The sequence below is a fragment of the Erpetoichthys calabaricus genome, chromosome 8 (genome assembly GCF_900747795.2).
Source record: "Erpetoichthys calabaricus chromosome 8, fErpCal1.3, whole genome shotgun sequence".
Taxonomy (NCBI): domain Eukaryota; kingdom Metazoa; phylum Chordata; class Cladistia; order Polypteriformes; family Polypteridae; genus Erpetoichthys; species Erpetoichthys calabaricus.
The window spans coordinates 17,163,383-17,184,369 of record NC_041401.2 but is presented as its reverse complement, the minus strand read 5'-3'; the positions used below and the strand labels follow the sequence as shown (position 1 = coordinate 17,184,369).

Sequence of the window (20,987 nt, the reverse complement as noted above, 5' to 3'; positions counted from 1 at the left end):
AGACACAGTCCTTCAGTCTGCCAGACAGATAGTTTATCATCCAGGACACCACAGTTTCATGCATCTGAATATCTCTAAGCATACCCCTTAATAGGGATGGCAGGATTGCATTAAAGGTACTGGAGAAATCAAAAATACAATCCTCACAGTGCTGCTAATTTTTTCCAGGTGTGCGCCTTATGGAGCAGACTAATACTCACATCTTCCACTCCAATCTTTATCCGATAGGCATATGTTGAGGGGGAGCAACTTTAAATTTCTTAGTGTTACTATCAATGATGACATGAAGTTAGCACAACACTTAGTTATCGTCAAGAAATCTCACTAAGGCCTTGACTTCCTCAAATATCTGAAGAAACTGGAGGTTTCCACCTATGCTCACCAACCTTTAAAAGGGCACACTGGAATCCTTCTTGACCAACCCAAGTACATCACTTATTCAGTTCATTAGAGCGGGTGAAGTCTTCACAGAATATCCTTAGCACAAGGCTTCCTTTTGTCTAGGACATACAAAATACATGCTGACGTAGAAAATCAAACACTAAAGGCCTCACCTGTCCAGCAGTGTCATTTTTCCCTTAGTTTCATTCAGGACCATTTGTACTCACATCATGAGATACAAGGAAAGTTTAAGTATCTTAAGTTTAAGTATCTTGTACTACCGTTTCATTGTACCTAAGGTCTGCTTCTTATGTATACATCTTTTGTATTCATTGTTTTTGCTTGTATTATAATACTTGCACATTGTACTATGAACACATGCCATTAAATATGAAGTTGAAAGTTACTGTGTTTTTTTCAGTTTGCCAAAGTGAGGTGACAAGGTAAGGACCAGCCCTGACTGAAACTCGTAACGAAAGAAAAATCCACAGTCTAATAAATTGATTTTAAAAACTCGTGTCAATTCAAGAATAAACAAATCACAAAAAAATCAGAAAAAAAGTTATTATATGCACAAAAAAGGAAAAAAGTTTTTTTCTCTATGTCATTACAATCTTATTTTTCCTCTTATTAATTTTCAATCAGTTTGATGAGAAATAAGCTTGATTCTAGAATATTCCATTTAAATATTAGTTTGTAGGACTTAAAGTGCCGTGGAACATTCTATTTTCTATTTAGCTGTGCTTTACATAGTAATATCACAATCAAAATTCCACATAACTACTCACATGCCTATATTAATTTAACAAAACATTAAATTACTAAAATTAATTTTTATGAAAATGTTATGCTCACATCTGCATTTATTTATACTCACCCAATTTAGAGTCCCCAATTAATTTAACTTGCAGGTCTCTGAGATGTTGTAAGAAAACCAAAGGAAAACACACAAAGATGCTGGTAAAATGTACAAAGGTTTACAAAGATAGTGACTGAACCAAAAGAAGAATTCAGGACTTTGGAGCTGCAAGACTGTTCTACAAAACATTCAGATAGTGCTGGTGGTATTTTAATCCAAACCAGGATCACAAGGTTTGCTGGAGCCTATCCAGGCTAGCACAAATCACAAGGCAACACACACTAGGGCCCGTTTTAGCATCATCATTTCACCTAACCTGCATGTCTTTGGACAGAGGGAGAAAACCAGGGCACCCAGAAGAAACCCATGCAGACACAGGGAGAATATGTATAAACTCTAGGCAGGGAAAACCAGAAACAGGAACCCTGATCTCCTTACTGCAAGGCAGCAGCACTACCACTGTGCCACCCTTGGAGGTAGCAGTGATGTTAAACAAAACTGAGTGCCAATATGAACAATGCCACACATCCTCTCTCTGATGCACTAAAACTGAGAACTTTTAGCCAGCAAATCATTCAGCAGAAGTGTAAGAAATGTTGCCTGGGCTCCTTCATACCAATGGCAATGTGCCCATACAGTGCCTCACAGGGACTGGGACTGCCAAGTCAAAAGATTTCTTTCTTTTAATTTTCTTCCTTTTAAGTCATTTTGGGGGGTGTGTACAGTATGTGTGTGTGTATGTGTGCATTTATATATTTATTTAATGAGCTTCTATTAAAAGCCAAATTTCCCTGGGGGAAAAATAAAGTTCTATTTATTTATTTACCTGTCTTTATTTAACTCACAGAAAGAAGCTTATTACTTATTTTGCACATAATCTGGGAAGCTTATGCAGAAACACTGCTGTTGCATGATAAGAAAAAAAAGAAAGAATTATAATTACTCAACCTTAGAAAGCAATTAAGTTTGGTGAATTAGTGATAGTAATTGGTTGCCAATTAAGGAGGTAGCTGTAATGAAAACAAGAAGCTCCTGCAGGATCCGAGTTTGATAACCCAGTGTAGCTGGACAGCCCAGTGAAGCTATATACACTTGACTATACCTCTGGCGATTTGTCTGTCACACTAATAGTGATTTCAAACAATCATGAGTCCTTATACACACAAAAAGTGGAAAATCTGACATTGTGTTGTAGTCGTGACAATTTTGGACCTTAACATGCAAAAAAGTCAGAAGATGATCATAGACGTCAGGGAACAGTTACCTGCTGACTTATCACTTTCTATAAATGGCTTGGCCATTGGGATGACAGAGTCATTGTAGTTTCTGGGCACTGTGCTGTCACAAGACCTTAAGTGGGACAATAACATCACAATCATTATTTAGAAAGTCAAACAGATAAATGTCCTTTTTGTGTCAGCTGAGGAAATTCAGCCTCCCTCAAGCAATATTAGCCCAATTCTACACAGCCATCATCGAGTCCATTCTGACCTCATCTGTAACTGTCTGGTTAGGTGCTGCCTCTATTCAGGTTAAGGCCAGTCTGAGGGCATCATCAGAGTCTGTGCAAGGATCATAGGCTGTAACTTACCTCACATCAAAGGCCTATATGAATCCAGGGTAAGGAAGTGGGCCACAAAGATCATTTTGGATCTGACTCATCCATGGCATCACCCATTCCAAAAATTTCCCTCCAGCAAACGTCTTTGTGCAGTGAAAGCTAAAATAACATGTCACCTGAACAGGGCAGTTATTCTGACTAATCAGGTCTGAGCTTCTAATCAGTATCTCATGCACACTAGACTGCTTGGACATTTAAATCCTACTACATATCTCTTTATGTTTTTGTATTACCCTTGCATCCTGCATCATATTTTATCCTTTTATATTTTATCTTTTGTATGCTGTGTTGCCCTTGTATGTTACACCAATACTACCCAGACAAATTCCTAGCACACATTACTTTATCTGCCCAATAAAGTGAATTTAGATTCTGAAAAAACAATAGCACAATGCCAAGGGTGTAACTACCATGTGTGTAGGGTGTGACATCACACGGTCCCTAGTGTTCGGGGGGACCCTGGCGTCACATGGAAATTAAAAAAATAAATCTTCAAATAAAACAATAATAAATGCAAAGGAAAAAAGAAGTCCAGATATTACTTGAGTAACCCAGGTGTTAATTTGGACTCATTCTGCGTGCTTTAAAATAAAACATAATTAACTTCAAACCAAACGCAGTAAGGGCAAATTTGCTAATAATGTTTCTAAACACCTCCTTACTCAGTTTCGCAATCAGTCGTTTCAGTCAACAATTGCGCATGATGGTAGTGACGTTTCAAAACTAAAGTGGTCAGGTAATCTGTGATAGTCTGTTACAATGTGAGGATGATTTGAATTAATTACTCTTCTAGTCGAAAGTAGTAATTATAACTTTTATAACGTGTTTGAAACCACAGATACAAATATGCACACAAGTTATGTTATGAGCATAGCACTCCACAAATATATAAATATAGGTACCTGAAAAGTAAGGACTGATTCATAAAAAATAACTCAAGCATTGGCCATAAAAAAATGCATTTGTTTATCTGAAATTATTGTATGATCCAAAAAGTTTCAGATTTAGGGTACCTGAGAAAAAAGAACTCATGTCTTAGCTTAGATCAAAAATGATTTATATGTCATCAAAACTTCTGACAACAAAATTTATCAATAGAGTCAAGGAGAGCATAGCAACTAAATGTTAAGAAAATAATACAAGATTTTACCAAACTACAATCCTGAAAGAGGAACATATATTAAAATTACTTGTTTTGTTATTTTTCACTTTCTTGTAGATGAAGCAAAGGGAAAGTATTGTAATTGTCCAAAAATTCGATGTCGAGATTTTGATGAATTTCAACATTTTAGACTTCCCTGACTATCTCATATACTGTACGAAGTATTGAGAAAGTATTGGAATCCTCCAAAAATTCCATTTTGAGGTTTTGATGAATCTCAACATTTTAGACCTCCCCAAATCTGAAAATATCATTTTTGGAATTATGTCTGAGTGTCTGCCTGTGTGTGTGTGTGTGTGTAAACACGATAACTTGAGTATGCTTTCACTTAGGTTAGCCAAATTTTGCATACAACTATTAGGTACAAAACATAGATTTCTATCAACTTTTGGGCTATTTCCGTTAATTGGAAGTGGTACTTTTTTATTCATGCAGCTGCAGAGTCAGATTTACTCAACTTTATTTTTATAATGATTGCTCAATATATTATTAATTTGATTTGATTTGTTGTTGTGGGTTCTTTAATGTACATAATATAATAATAATAATAATAATACATTTTATTTAATAGGCGCCTTTCTTAGCACTCAAGGTCATCTTGCAATGAAATTAAACAACATTAGTGAAATAAAAACAAAGAGAATGAAAAATCAAAAAGCAATCATTAGCAAACAAAGAATAAAAAATATAAAAATATAATCATTGTCTTGCGGTTTACTCTTCAAATATCCATCCCCATATCTGAATATACAAGAAAGTCTAGTGGAGACCAATCCCAATTTTTTTTATAGTGAAATCCACCTTTAGTATGCAGTACAGCTCCTTATGGGTCACTTCTCTTTTCTGTATTGTATACAAATTACATAAATATAACAATACTTCTTTCTAAATTTGCCAGTGCTACTGCAGTATTATGTATTTTTAATCAATGTCACTTCATTTTCAAGTTTAAAAAACATTTGACAACAATGTTTCCCATAATATATGTGTACTGGCAGGGCCGTCTTAACAGCATTATAGGCCCCCGGGAAAGCAGTGCACTTGGGGCCCCTACCTACACAAACACTCACAGGAATAAAAATGTAAATGGTCAATAAAATTAAACATATATTTATTGTATTGGTACTTCCAACAAAATCAGTGTTTAAACATTAAAAAATATGTTGTACAGCAACGATTAATCAACACAAACATTTGAACAATATAACATGAGCTTTGAAAAACAAAAACATTTCAACATATAAAGTATACTCAATTGGTAAACCATACAGACAGAGATGGCACAGTATGAAATTATTAGGAATCCATCCATCCATCCATCCATTTTCCAAACTGCTGAATCCAAACACAGGGTCACGGTAGTCTGCTGGAGCCAATCCCAGCCAACACAGGGCAGGAACCAATCCCAGGCAGGGTGCCAACCCACCGCAGGACACACACAAACATACCAAGCCCAATTTAGAATTGCCAATTCACCTAACTTGCATGTTTTTGGACTGTGGGAGGAAACCCACGCAGACATGGGGAGAACATGCAAACTCCACACAGGGAGGACCCAGGAAGCGAACCTTGGTCTCCTAACTGCGAGGCATCAGCACTACCACTGCGCCACCCCATTTAGTAGGAATTATTTATTATTAATCAACACAAACATTTGTGAAATTTCTTTGCAGAGAATTGAGTTGAAGTGACATTAACATATATGCTATTACGTTGTGTAGTGTGTGAGACCCGTACACATAAATACACGTGAGGTTGCAGAGGTGACCGTGATGCTAAATCAGAGGCGAATGCCAATGCCCATTTGTAACACAAAAACAAATATTTATAATTTAGGATAGTATAATATTTATTTATTGACAGCAAGTCACAACATACATAGATTAGAATGGGGCCCCTATGCTCGTGGGGCCCCCAAGCAACTATCCAGCAAGCCCATGCGTTAAGACGGCCTTGCGTACTGGTACTGCATACTAAAGGTGGGCCTCCTATAACTTCAACATGTGATGAAAATATTTTTTGTGATGATTACTATAAGTATTTGCAATATATAATTTTACAATAAATGTTAAAAAGTGGCGCCACGGTGGTGCAGTGGGTAGTGCTGCTGCCTCGCAGTTGGGAGACCTGGGGACCTGGGTTCGCTTCCCGGGTCCTCCCTGCGTGGAGTTTACATGTTCTCCCCGTGTCTGCGTGGGTTTCCTCCTGGCGCTCTGGTTTCCTCCCACAGTCCAAAGACATGCAGGTTAGGTGGATTGGCGATTCTAAATTGGCCCTAGTGTGTGCTTGGTGTGTGGGTGTGTTTGTGTGTGTCCTGCAGTGGGGTGGCACCCTGCCCGGGATTGGTTCCTGCCTTGTGCCCTGTGTTGGCTGGGATTGGCTCCAGCAGACTCCCGTGACCCTGTGTTTGGATTCAGCGGGTTGAGAAATGGATGGATGTTAAAAAGCATTGTAATACTTGTATATTTCTAAAAATGACATGGGCCATTACATAAATGATGCACACAATGGATAGCAATGCGAAGTGGGTAAGACAATCCTACTGCAAATGACATCACTTGTAGTTAAAGACTTCAGGAATGAAAGTGTGTATTAGTTATATTATAGTTATATTTTTCCTATTTGAATAAAAAACGCCCAAAATGTTTGATATGCATATATGTACGTATACTAGCTGTACCCTGTGGCTATGCCCACATAGTAATGAAACCGGACAAACTATAAAAATCAATAGACGTTGGCACTATATCTGATCTGACTGGAGAGCGTTCCCCGTGTGGGGAGAAAAGCACATGGCTGTGATATCTCTGCCAATCAGCAGCTACCCTGTAAAACACATGGAGCTCTGATCTCTCTCTCAAAAACGTCAAACCTTACTCCTTAACAATCTGTATATGATAATGTCTGTTGAACAAACGGGTAGCGCTAGCTAAGCGGAGGCAAGGTGCACTCCCAACACGTGGCGAGACGTAGACTAACTCAAACAGAGGCTGGCGAGTGAATGAGGAAGACCCCGCCCCTCTGTTCTCGGCCCACATCCACTCTCTTGGATTTGCTTAAATACATCGGTACCGCAAGCGAACTATGGTACTTAGCGCGATGACAGAAGTCGCAAAATCAACTGGAAAGTTCAAGCAAATTATAGAAAACTTCTTCTTCTTTCATCTGCACCCGTTAGGCGTTGCCACAGCTGATCATCTTCTTCCATATCTTCCTGTCCTCTGCATGTTGTTCTGCTACACCCATCACCTGCATGTCCTTTCTCACCACATCCATAAACCTTCTCTTAGGCCTTCCTCTTTTTCTTTTCCCTGGCAGCTCAATCCTTAGCATCCTTCTCCCAGTATAACAACCAGATCTAAATCCGGTAAGTAATTCTCTCATGAAAAGAGGACAGACATACAGAAAGAACGTGCTTGGACCACAAAATTTTTAAAACCGTTTCTTAGCGAGCACCTATGGGCTAAGGGTAACCTACATTCCAAATTTCAAGTCCCAAGTCCTCATGATTCGGCAGATTTTGTGATGAGTGAGTCAGTGGTATTTGGCTTTTATATATATAGATTGATGTACCTAATCCTAGGAGCCCCATTCTGTCTAGTTATATTCCTGCACAATGCTAAGACATTATAACCAATTCAAAATATATCACTTACTTGAATATACTGGGCTGTTTTAGCTTTACGTGTTGAAACAATCCAGAGGTACAGGGCCACGTAAAAGCAAACATTTCATGTGGACAATGTCCACAGTCGAGAGAATCAAAATGATTTTTTTAGTAAAGGAAATTTTTCCTGCACTTCCACTAAACTCCAAACGTTTTAATAGCTGACACATTTGATCCGTGATCTTTACTTCTGTAAATCCTCCTGTGAGGACACTGTATAAAACTAAATTGGGTTGACCGACACTGTGCTTAACTTCAATCCAGTTTTTTAAAGGCACACACTTAAAAAAAGCTTTGTTAACTGAATTTATTTAACATGTTGATTGACATTTTTCAGCACAAAAGCAAATAAAGCACATAACTAACGTTTTAAACTTACATTAGTTTAAACACCATCGTCATCGGACGCTGCCCGGGCTCGCTCCTCCTTCAGTCAGCCGGCGCTTGGCCGCTCTTCCCGCTCAAGACTCAAGCGCATGCGCGCGTCGCCTTTTCGCCTCGCGGTACTGCGACTGGAATGCAGCCCAGTCAGATATCTGCGTCACTGCCCCCCTCTGATCGCTTGGAGGCGTTCTTATGCCGGTAAACTACGTTGGTAATTCTGCTGTCTCTGAAAAAGCCCGTCCTGGCGACGTTTGGAATATTTACTTTACTTTAAAAGTTGACACGCAGGAAACAAGTTACAAAAGAAAGAAGATTCAGATCCGTCGCCATACCCTCCCACGCGAGAGAAGGAGGATTAATCCTAAATCGGAGTCTGCCAGAGCTTAAAGGTGAGTCCAGGAATGTGAACGCACTTTTTTTTTTTTTTATAAATGGGACTCTCTTGTCTGGTTAACTTTCACAAATGCTTTCACCACACCGGGTGATTTGTCATTCAGGTAAACGCGGCTTAAAATCGACAGTACATCTGCTGACAAGCCGGTGAACTTGGACGCATGTCGGGTGACGGGTACGGAGCATCTATGACACCTCGCTGCTGAGTGTGTGACAGAAGGGATTGTGCCGTGGCTGTGTGTGCACGGCGCCAATGAAAAGTAGTAGATGGTGAATGTAAGTGAAAAGTAAACGAGTTGAGTACACGGAATCGTGATCGAGTGACAGCACGTGATTGGAAAGTTTGAATGAATAAGTATGGAAGTAAATGGATAAATCACCCGGAGTGAGAAGTGAAAAACGGGATAGGCTTTGGTGATCGTGGAGCGATTTTGTGATTGTGTGCACGGAAGGGTAAACGAGGACGTCAAATGAGACTAATGACAGTGAGTGCGATTGGGAAAGTGAAACAGTGAGAACATGAAAATGTGTGAGGGCTACACTGAAAAACAGTGAGCAGAACTATCCGAGTGTGGGTATGAGAAGGGAAGTTAAAGGCAGTGAGAACTCTCAGACAGTAGATATTCAAGCTAATCTGCGTTGGAAAGTGAAAGTGAGATAATATAAGAGCTAATATAAGAGGATAGGCCAATATGTGTGTGAAAATCTGAAAGATGAGAGGGCACACATGTAATTGGGGATCAGGATGTGAGTGTAAGTGGGGATATAAACAGGAGTTAGAACTAGAAAATGAATGAGTCGCAGCGTGAGGGCTGAAGTCAAAGACACTGAACAGACACATAAATAGGTTCCAGAATAAGGGTGTGAGAGGTAAGGTGAAAGACGGTGAGCACCCTTGGGAGAGTAAACATTCAAAGGAATGTGAGCTAGAAAGCAAACGCGAGCTAATGTAAGAGGACAAGCTAATGTGTGAATGAGAAAGTGTTAGACCGAGAGGGCTCACTTGTAAATGGGGATCAGAATTGTGAGTGTGAGCACGTGTGAGTGAAGTACAGTTAACAGACATGTAGGGTGTCAGTATATTGGTCTGAAAGGGAAGGTGAAAGACAGCACCCTCCAGAGAGTGAACATTTAAAGAAAATGAAAGTGAGCAAATATAAGTGGATAAATTAGTGTATGTGAGAGTGAGAATGTGAAAAACAGAAAGGACACATTTAAAAGGGTACTAGCCTGGGAGAGGGGGAAGTGAAAACTAGTGAGTTCAGAGGCCTACAAGGGAGTGAGTGTAAATGGGCTGAAAGTGTGAATAAGATGAAAGTGAGAACAAGAATTTGTAAATGGATAAATTACGCATGTTAGTGTGGGAAGTGCGCTGAAAGACAGTGAACACACATGTACACAGGTATCAGCATGTGAGTGAGCCCATGTGCAAATGGTCAGGTGGCAAAATGAGTAGCCCATGACTACCCTTTGAGGTGGCTGGTTCCCCTAGCCACTGCATAAACCTGTACAGCTTCCATATCCCCACATTCTGTTCTCTACTTTGGCCCTCACGTCCTCTTGACATGGTGCCTTGTCCAGTGCTGGCTCCCCAGCTATAACTCCGCTGCTGTGTTATTGGAAAGGGATTTTAAGTCATCATTTCTTGGTAGCTCATAATAAGAACTTCTTGGGTCCCGGGTAACATCCAATAAGCCCTGGTGACATACAGGTGGAATTCCTCTTTGTACCAATATAGAGTTTTATTGGAGGGGTTGGATCACCCACAGTATCTTTGAAATGCCTAAATATGCTGTTTCTAGTGACTTGGGAAATGCAATTACAGGTTTTATCTTATTTATTCCTGGGTTTTAAGTAATCAAATTGTGCATCAGTAGAATGGCAAAAGGATCAAAGCCATTAATGAGTTTGGCAATGTGCACAAGCACATCAGCGTCAGCAGGACATTGAAATGCAGTGAGCAGACTTGCCAATGTTAAAATTCAAATAAGTGAGCCCGTACTTAAAGGGGCAAATGACTGTGTGAGTGGGGAAACAGGGATGTCACAAGAACCAATAGTACCAAGTCAATATCCAAATTAAAAAAAAAATGTCACAGAGAGGTGGTAGTGGTGTTGAATATTTTTTTTAAAATGCTTTTGAATAACAATTTTGCCTGTTATGCCCATCCATGCTGTTTAAAAAACTACATAGAAAGATCTCTTAGTCTTTGTGATAGTTCTGTGTGGATATGCCAGATGAATATTACAATTTTATGGATATTTTTTAGTAAGCAGAAATTCCTAGAGCTAACTGCGTGATATGATCACCCTGTCAATCTTATACTAGGGGTACTCATAGGACCATGTTATATATTGAATTTTTAATTTGATTTGATATTTAATAAAAATCAATATGCAAAAGCCAATGTCATGATATTCAACACTTTCATTTGATTTTCAACTTCTGAACATTAAATGAAATTTGCAAAGCCTCTTTCTAAGTGTGTTTACATGGCCTGGCAGGGATAAGCGTTCAAAAAATCGTGTGAGGATGAGACGAGGAAGTGTTTAGAACAATTTAGCTCTTCTGTCTACAGATGGTTTAGTTTTTCCTGGGATGACGGTTCAAGCAGTTAACATCTAAATATAAAACATGCTACTGCATGAAGAGGCTACCCAGGAATGTGTGGTGTGTAAAACGTGCCTTCCTGCCTCCCTGAGAAAATGGGTCCTTGATAACCAAAGTTACAGTGAGGAACATAAGTATTTGAACACCCTGCGATTTTGCAAGTTCTCCCACTTAGAAATCATGGAGGGGTCTGAAATTCACATTGTAGGTGCATTCCCACTGTGAGAGACAGAATGTAAAAAAAAATTCAGGAAATCACATTGTATGATTTGTACAGAATTTATTTGTATTGCACTGCTGCACATACAGTAAGTACAGTATTTGAACACCTGAGAAAATCAGTGTTAATATTTGGTACAGAAGCCTTTGTTTGCAATTACAGAGGTCAAACGTTTCCCGTAGTTCTTGACCAGGTTTGCACACACTGCAACAGAGATTTTGGCCCACTCCTCCACACAGATCTCCTCTAGATCTGTCAGGTTCCGGGGCTGGCGCTGAGCAACACGGAATTTCAGCTCCCTCCAAAGATTTTCAATTGGATTTAGGTCTGGAGACTGGCTAGGCCACTCCAGAACCTTGATATGTTTCTTACGGAGTCACTCCTTGGTTATCCTGGCTGTGTGCTTCGGGTCATTGTCATGTTGGAAGACCCAGCCATGACCCATCTTCAGTTCTCTGACTGAGGGAAGGAGGTTGTTGCTCAAAATCTCACAATACATGGCCCCATTCATCCTCTCCTTAATAAAGTGCAGTCGTCCTGTCCCCTTCGCAGGAAAGCACCCCCATAGCATGATGTTTCCACCCCCTTGCTTCACAGAAGGGATGGTGTTCTTGGGATGCAACTCCTCCTTCTTTTTCCTCCAAACACGGCGAGTGAAGTTTAGACAAAAAAGTTCTATTTTGGTCTCATCTGATCACATGACCTTCTCCCATGCCTCCCCTGGATCATCCAGATGGTCATTGGCAAACTTCAGACGGGCCTGGACATGTGATGACTTGAGCAGGGGAACCTTCCGTGCAATGCGTGATTTGAAACCATGACGGCATAGTGTTCTATCGACAGTGACCTTTGAAACTGTGGTCCCAGCTCTTTTCATGTCATTGACCAGCTCCTCCCATGTAGTTCTGGGCTGATTCCTCACCTTTCTTATCATCTGTGATACCCCACGAGGTGAGATCTTGCATGGAGCCCCAGTCCGAGGGAGACTGACAGTCGTCTTTAGCCTCTTCCATTTTCTGACAATTGCTCCAACAGTTGATCTATTTTCACCATGCTGCTTGGCAATTGCCCCGTAGCCCTTTCCAGCCTTGTGGAGGTCCACAATTTTGTCTCTGGTGTCTTTTGACAGCTCTGTGGTCTTGCCCATGGTAGTAGTTGGAGTCTGACTGACTGTGGGTGGACAGGTGTCTTTAAAGAGCTCAGACAGGTGCTACTAATTAAGATTACTAAGTGGAGTAGAGGTGGACTTCTTAAAGGAAGAGTAACAGGTCTTTGAGAGCCAGAATTCTTGCTGATTGCCAGGTGTTCAAATACTTATGTGCAGCAGTGCAATACAAATAAATTCTGTACAAATCATACAATGGGATTTCCTGAATTTTTTTTTTTTTTACATTCTGTCTCTCACAGTGGGAATGCACCTACAATGTGAATTTCAGACCCCTCCATGATTTCTAAGTCGGAGAACTTGCAAAATCACAGGGTGTTCAAATACTTATCTTCCTCACTGTATGTAAAGTGTTTGCTGTTTCATTGCATACTGTATGAGCAGACAAGTAGCAGGTGGAAGGAAATAACAGCTGCAGTGACTTACCGTATTGCAGAACACATTTTTGCCTGCTTAACTTACGATCAGAAAATACTCATACTTTGTCAATGGTCCAATAACTACACTAATCACGAACTCACATTACACTTGAAGCACTCATCCGTCTATGTCACTTTGTCTGTCCTCAACTGAAATGTTAGAAGCAGGAATATAAGCAGCAGCCATCATAGATTTTTTGTATGAATTAATAAATCTTTGTGTGTCAGTTATGGTGTAAACTGCATTACCGGACCTTTTGTTTTAAATTTGAGTTTCTTTAACAGCAATAATGGATATTCCACCTAAAGTGCATTCACTTTGCATTAACATTTATAAATATGTTATACTGGTTATCTTTGAACCTGTTAAGTTTATGGGAGGAAGTGAAATATACAACAATATTATTTTATAAACAGAAACAGGATAATAAAACATCAATAAATAAAACAAAAATCTGTGTGATTTTTAAATACCAGATTTTATCAGGCAGATGTTATGTCACTGTTCACTGGGATTGAAAGTGAAAGGAAATATTCAGGTAGATGAAATTGCTCTGTGTCCACCAAAATGTAGCATTTTGCGGTATCTGCAATATCAATTTAAATCCATAGATAGATAGATAGATAGATAGATAGATAGATAGATAGATAGATAGATAGATAGATAGATACTTTATTAATCCCAAGGGGAAATTCTCGTATTGCCTAGCCCTAGGTACTCCTATCGATGGAATGGGTCTACAGTATATGCTTACAGGTCCCAAACCCAGAGGGTAGACGATTACATAAGGGGAAAATGTACCCAAATGATGTATTAATCAGTCTTCAACTCAAGTGCAAGGAGGATTTTTTTTCTTGATAAAAAAGAAATTTATCAAGAATGTATAGATTAACATGAATTAAATACAATTATAATAAAATAACAACTACATCATCTTGATATCAGCATTTGTAAGCTAAATAATAAACTTAGCCATTTTTAGAAAGTGCAACTTAAGAAGTGTATATAACCTTTTAAGAATCTATGAAAGAGTTGAGTGGAAGACTGCCTTCAATGAAACATCAGGACATTATGACTATCTAGTAATGCCCTTTGGATAGGCTAATGCCAAGATTTTTTTTTAAATATCTTCAGGGATATGTATATAAAAAATAAATAAATGATGGTCTACTGACATGCTAGAAAATTCAAACTAGTATTCTACCTGGAGTTGTTCCTAGATTTAGTCCTCTGAGGTTAGCTCATTCCACTCCTAGCAGAATTGAAAGTATGGACTAATGTTAAGACACCATCTACTACAGATAATTTTAGAATAGTGTGGAGAAGGGTACAAGGCATGATGAATGAATATGAAAAGCATAAAAAGGAGTTAATCATGGGCATCATTGGATGGTGATGTAGTAATATATTAATATCTAGCCGTGCCCCATGGCTCTGCCCGTGTATTAGTGAAAAAGGACAGTGACGACTCCTGACGTCACGCTTCCCCCTCCCCTCTCCCTGCAGCCTTTCTCTCTGATTAGCGAGAATAAATCACTCCTGCAAGCGAACTATGATTCTTAGCGCGATGAGAGAAATTGCAAAATCATTCGGAATGTTCAAGCAAATTATAGAAAAAAACCTGATCTAAGTCTGTTAAGTAGTTCTCAAATTCGCTAGCCAAGCGGAGGTAAAGTACATGCCCCGAGGCTGGAGCGTGAGTGAGGAGGGCCCCGCAGCCTTCTCCTCGGCCTGGTGCTTGTCTCTTGGATCAGTACTGCAAGCGAACTATGATACATAGCATGATAAGAGAAGTCGCAAAATCAACTGGAATGTTCAAGCAAATTACAGAAAAAAACCCGATCTACATGTGTTAAGTAGTTCTCTTGTGAAAAGTGGACAGACATACAGAGAGACAGACAGATGTTGGAATTTATATATATAGAGAGAGATGTGATGTGTTCCTGAAAAGCAGCATTAAAAAGTTTCATAAGAATTGTTTAAATAGTTAACTCTAATTGTTTACTGTTTTAGTAAGTTGAGGCTTGAGTTTTTTGTTAAGGCTATGTCATTATACTGTATTATCTGTGATGGGTTTTTCTATTTACAATGTTAATAATATATTTGTGTACATTAATTGAGAATTGCTTAAAACAAACTTTCATTGTAAAAAGTAAATACAATTGAAATATAAGTTGTCAGGTTAATGACTAACCTGGGAACAAATTTCCAGATATTGATGTCTGGTTTTTATTGTGATATGTTGTCTAGATAGCATGGAGATGTAGTACCTGGAGGAAATAAAGCAATCAGCAGTCTGAGAACAGAACAAATCTGTGACATGCACCAGTTCTGGGGCAATAAATTATCATCATAATGAAAACCACCTAAAAAGCAGTGTGGACAGTGGATTGCCGCTAGAATATCCTGGTTACATACCATTAGAGTAGCTGGAGTTAGGGAAATATGTTGGAAATAGGGGGTGGGTAATAAAAATGCATCACAGTAAATGGTGGCATGTTGTTTAAAATTGCAATTTTTTTTTAGAAAGTTAATACACAAAGTAGTGACAGAAAGCTGAAATGTCTGAAAAACGCTATTAGTATTACTGCAATATATTATATGGAGAACTATTATTAACAATTAATTTTTGATCTTGTGCTACATTCTTATAGTATACTCAAACAGAAAATGAGAAAAACTATCATGTAGTAATTGTAACCTCATTAAGGGTATAGAACTATAATGGGTAGAAGGAGCAACAATTGGCTAGTGGCTTTTAAAGTGGGACTTTTGTTTTGGGGTTTATAAACAGCTGGAACTAATAGCTGACAGAAACACTCAAATGTGTAAAGCCATTATGTTTATTTTGTTAGTAATTTTTCTTCCTTGGGACATACCACATGGAAATTATTAAGATGTGCTGTCTTTCTTTAAGTCATAGAAAGTGTGTTGGTGTCTCAGCTGCTTGTCAAATGAAATCAGAATCAGAAAACTTAATTTATCCCGAAAGAGATTATTTATGTTACAACTGTCATATAGACAAAGGTAGAAGTAACATTAAGAGCAAGTATAAAAAATAAGCATGTAAAATAAAAATGTAAATAGAATATAAATATCAAAATAAAGTGACCAAATCCAAAAAGAATGCATAAGATGAAATGAGAGCTGTTAAAATAATTGCCTACTCGCCATAAACAAGTTTGTTGTTATGACATGAACAGGATGAAAGTCACTTGCTGTATGCAGTGTGGATGCTATTTCTTTTTTCTACCATTCTCAAATACCAGTGACCAGTAATCAAATGATTTGCATGAGTCAGAAGTTTAACTGTAAGTATGCATGGGTCAGAATCAGGGCTGTGGAGTCGGAGTCAGAGTCAGTTTTGGGTACCTGGAGTCAGGGTCGGAGTCAGCAAAAATGTACCGACTCTGACTCCTAATAAATTTAAATGGTAATGAAAAAATAATACAACAAGTTCAAATGTCCCATTTCACAAACAATAGTCATAATTAAGTACTTATCTGATGTAAGAATAAAGCCCAGTGCATAGTTGTGTTACTACTAGTGTGAAGTTCAGCTGAGCTATTATACAACCTGACTTTCACATATTGTAATCTGGATTATGGTACATTACAAAATGTGTTTTCATTGTATTTCAGATATAATGTGTTTAACAAGTTCATTTCAGTGCAAACAAGTGTAATGATGTAGGTTTAGGTGTGTGCTATGGCCTGATGTGTGTTCGGGGTTCTTGTCTTTTGTTTAAACTTGCCAATACGGTAGAGAGTCAACTTCCTAGCCAGTAGTTCTGTGGTTAAATGACGTGTATGTTGCCTTCCTTTAATCAACATGGAAAATACATTAGCATATTAAATACAGAGGAGTCCGGGAGTCGGAGTCAGAAGTACTGGAAACAGGAGTCGGAGTTGAAAGATTTATCTACCGACTCCAAATTTGACTCTGACCCAGACTCCACAGCCCTGCTAATACTAATATTCATTTATTATTATTATTATTCTTATTATTATTATTATTAGTAGTAGTAGTAGTAGTGGTAGTAGTGTACTTGCTTTGTTGATCAATTAAAATTCAATTTCCCAGTGCTAAGTACAAATGTTAAAAATTTCAAAAAAACAGTACACAGCTCCAGAAGGTACATCAGGTGTTTGTTTTCTAATCAGGAAAAACAAGCTCCCAATAAATGTTTTAAAAGAGACCCTGGAGTTTTGTGTTGCGTGCTGATAACACAGGACAAGGAATGGTTAAGCTGTAAAACAGAGGGAACGGCTAGTCTTAAATAAACAAGAATGCGATGTAATCATTTTTTTATGTCACCAGCATAATGGTATCGGTTAAACTGTACATAAATGGTTTCTGGATGCTTCATCTCTACTTTGTTGTACTCTGTTGCAGCTTCCTATGATAATACTATCTTGTTATATGCTTATGATTACACGGTAAGCACTACATTATTGTTGTGAAGTTTTGATATTGTTGGATATACTAAAACTTGTGTTGTAAAGGGTCAAATACTTTCCTTTGCCTCTGAATTGCATTAAATCCTATTCATGTTTGTCATTTCACGGTGCACTGCAGTTTTGTAATTATATCAGGTACATTTGTTGAACCATCTCTGGCAGGGCAGAAGTTAATTTATAAAAATTGTCAACATATGTCCACAGAAGCTATACTACATGATAGTTTTTCTTAATTTCTGTTTGACTTCACTACAAGAGTGTAGTACATTATCAAAAATTAATTGTTAGTAATAGTTCCTCCATATAATACACATTTTTTACACGTTTCTACTTTGTCACTACTTTAACGTTAAATTTCTAAAAAAGTATTGCAATTTTAAAAAACATGTCACCATTTACTGTGATGCATTTTTGCTTAGTAGTTTGGCTGCTGCCAAAGCTCTGGAGTCTGGTCCAGACTTAGTCCTTGAGCAGTTGTTTCCTCATTCTTGAGGAAAGTATTATAAGGAAAGGCACATTCATTTAAAGAATGCAGCATTGCAAGCATCTGCTTTTCAGTGTAAACTCCTCACCATTGTAATGGGATGTTATACTCTTGCCGGTGTGAAAAGGAACAGGCTCGACACATGTAAAAAGGTTTGGGGCAACCACCCGTGTAATATTCCTGGCTGCAAATGTTTTTTTCAAACAGTACAGAGCTGTTGACACTACTGAGTCCAAGACAGAACTGACGAGGGTTGGAAAAGATGGCGGCTTTAAGGGATCAGACCAGAAGTGATGTAGGGGAACTGGAAGTGATGTCCTTCTAACATCAGCCTGTGTACCGGAAGTGACGTTCTTCTGGGCGCCGGAACCGGAAGTGACCTTCTTCTGGGTGCCGGAATCGTCATCGTCATCACTGACTCAGATAGGTTTTCCCATGGCTGGTCTGTTGAGATAACAGGAGAAGGTTTAGTGAACCCCGCCACCCCCTGGCCTGGCGTGGATTTACCTTTGCTTGGTCCATACAACGTCCCCTACTTGCACGTGTGTGACACTCTGCTTCCCTAATCCTACTAAACACCAAGTCGGTTGTGCTGCATAAAGCAACACTTCCTTCATGTCCATTTCAATTTGGAATAAAGTAAAGGCAACGCACCCTTGGAAAAAAATGGTGGGAAGGGATGACTTATCATTGATCATTGTTTTGTTTTTTTTTTTTCTTTACCTTTCGTTGTACACAGTTTTAATTGGAGCCTTGTGTATGGATAAATGAAATCCAATGGTGTCTTTTATCTGAATTTATTTTTGATAGCCTGCATGATACCGAACTGAGCTGTATCCCATCTGCTTCAAGGTTCGACATGCTGTGTTTTCACAGATGCTCTTCTGCATACCACGGTTGTAACGAGTGGTTATTTGAGTTACTGTTGCCTTTCTGTCAGCTCGAACCAGTCTAGCCATTCTCCTCTGATCTCTGGCATCAACTAGGTATTTTCACTCAGACAAATGCCGCTCACTGGATATTTTCCCTTTTTCTGACCCCTCTCTATAAACCCTAGAGATGGTTGTGTATGAAAATTCCAGTAGATGAGCAGTTTCTGAAATACTCAGACCAGCCCATCTGGCACCAACATCAATGCCGTGTTCACTCCCCTTCAGTCACCTTTCTTCCCCATTTTGATGCTTGGTTTGAACTTCAGCAGGTCGTCATGACAAGGTCTACAGGCCTAAATGCATTGAGTTGCTGCCATGTGATTGGCTGGTTAGATATGTGCATTAACAAGCTGTTGAACAGGTATACCTAATAAAGTGTCCGGTGAGTGTGTATGAAATGTAGTAATTGCCACTTTTTGCTGTTAGTGTAATCTTAATCTGATTAATATATGATTAATTGTAGTCCTACTACATTTGATTTAGTTCACAATCTTTCTAAAAAGTGAACTAGGTGACTTTAGATTTCCTGAAAATATAAACTATCAGTGTTTGATGATCTGAGAAAAAAAATTAACTATTCTTGATTGGCCCTGTCAGATTGCTTACAGAAATCCAGTAACCTGAAAAATTCTGTAAAAGAAAAAGTTAATTTCATTACCATTAAAATGTACAGTGCATGGAATTTAATTTGGTAGATTGTAAAACACACAAAAAAAATCTCTAAAAGAATAAAACAAAAGTGTTTTTTCCCCCAAAGTTCTACTGGAAATTCTGAATTCAGAATCAGACAAAGCTAATCTAAGCAAGTAGCTCATTGAAGAATGAATTAGTCAAAAATTTCACAATCTTATATAAATAAATTAAATGGGCCTGCCTGGTAAATATGGGCTAGTCAGCTTAACATGTATGCATATTAACGGAAGCAATTTCAAAAGTCAAACAGAGAAACAACTATCTGGTATGAGTGTATTACAGGACAGTCTTCAAGGTTTTTATTTGGTAGATTGTGTTCCACTTATCTGCTTAAGTTTTATAAGGATGTAATAAAAACATCTGATAGCAGTTGAGTGTACCTTACTGTTTACTTTAACTTTCAAAGTTTTACATAAGGAACAGCATGATGGATGAATTAAATTCAAGTTTGTGGGTCTAGCAGAAGTATTCTTCTACATCAACAAAAATAAAAGGGCAGACACAAGATATTGGAGGATGACTTTTGATCTATATATTGAACATAAATGTTTGAAGTGGTAAATTGTTTTGAGTTGGCTAATTTTACACTTTCTGATATTCCACCTAGTTTTGTATCATTGGCAAACTTAACCAACCTGTTTTTTGAATTCTTTTCAAGATTGTTTATATATATTTAGAAGATCAGTGGATCTAACATTATCCCTGAAAGACATCACTTTTAAGAACATCCATCCATCCATCCATTTTCCAACCCGCTGAATCCGAACACAGAGTCACGGGGGTCTGCTGGAGCCAATCCCAGCCAACACAGGGCACAAGGCAGGAAGCAATCCCGGGCAGGGTGCCAACCCACCACAGGATACACACAAACACACCCACACACCAAGCACACACTAGGGCCAATTTAGAATCGCCAATCCACCTAACCTGCATGTCTTTGGACTGTGGGAGGAAACACTTTTAAGAACATGTAATTCAAAATTTTATTTTTATAAAAGTAAATTTTATTTACACAGTACAAAATGCAATGCACAAAGCAACTTTTTCTTCTTCAAAGCTCACACCGCTTACAGTTTTAATCAGAAAAGTGCCTTACACTCTAACCCTCTGCCTTTGTTGCTCCCTTCTACACACTGCACCTTGAAATCCCACTTTCTTAATTTTTATCCTTGTCCTCTTATGTGGTAACTAATCAAATGCTTTCTGAAAAACAATGTTTTAATTTACTTTATTAATCCCTGAGGGGAAACATTTTTTTTCATGACCTTCAGAGGTCAGAGTGCACGGTCGGCCGTTGTGCAGCACCCTTGGGAGTAATTTTAAGGTTGAGGGCCTTGCTCAAGAGCCCAACGGAGTACGATCTCGTCTGCCAGTAACAGGATTTGAATCAGCAATATTCCAAATATCTGCGCAGATCCTTAGCCTCTAAGCCACCACTCCAAATATGTATCACTGTGATTGTTTGCTTTTTTGCTTCAGAATTCCACCATATTAGTGAACCCATGCTAACTGTTCAATAACACACTTGCTATTGCC

General features: G+C 38.6%; 1 protein-coding gene and 1 long non-coding RNA gene across 2 annotated transcripts in view; one reads left to right on the top strand and one right to left on the bottom strand.

Moving 5' to 3' along the window:
- LOC127528937 (uncharacterized) overlaps window positions 1-5,629 on the bottom strand; it is a 328,693-nt gene extending 323,064 nt beyond the window's left edge. The window contains exon 1 of the long non-coding RNA XR_007935562.1: window positions 5,505-5,629. This is a non-coding gene — a long non-coding RNA (uncharacterized LOC127528937). The remainder of the gene's footprint in view (window positions 1-5,504) is intronic.
- Window positions 5,630-8,246: 2,617 nt separating this feature from the next.
- Window positions 8,247-20,987, top strand: part of map3k20a (mitogen-activated protein kinase kinase kinase 20a) — a 221,435-nt gene continuing 208,694 nt past the window's right edge. The window contains exon 1 of the mRNA XM_051930670.1: window positions 8,247-8,463. The gene's annotated coding sequence lies outside the window, so the exon portion shown is untranslated. The remainder of the gene's footprint in view (window positions 8,464-20,987) is intronic.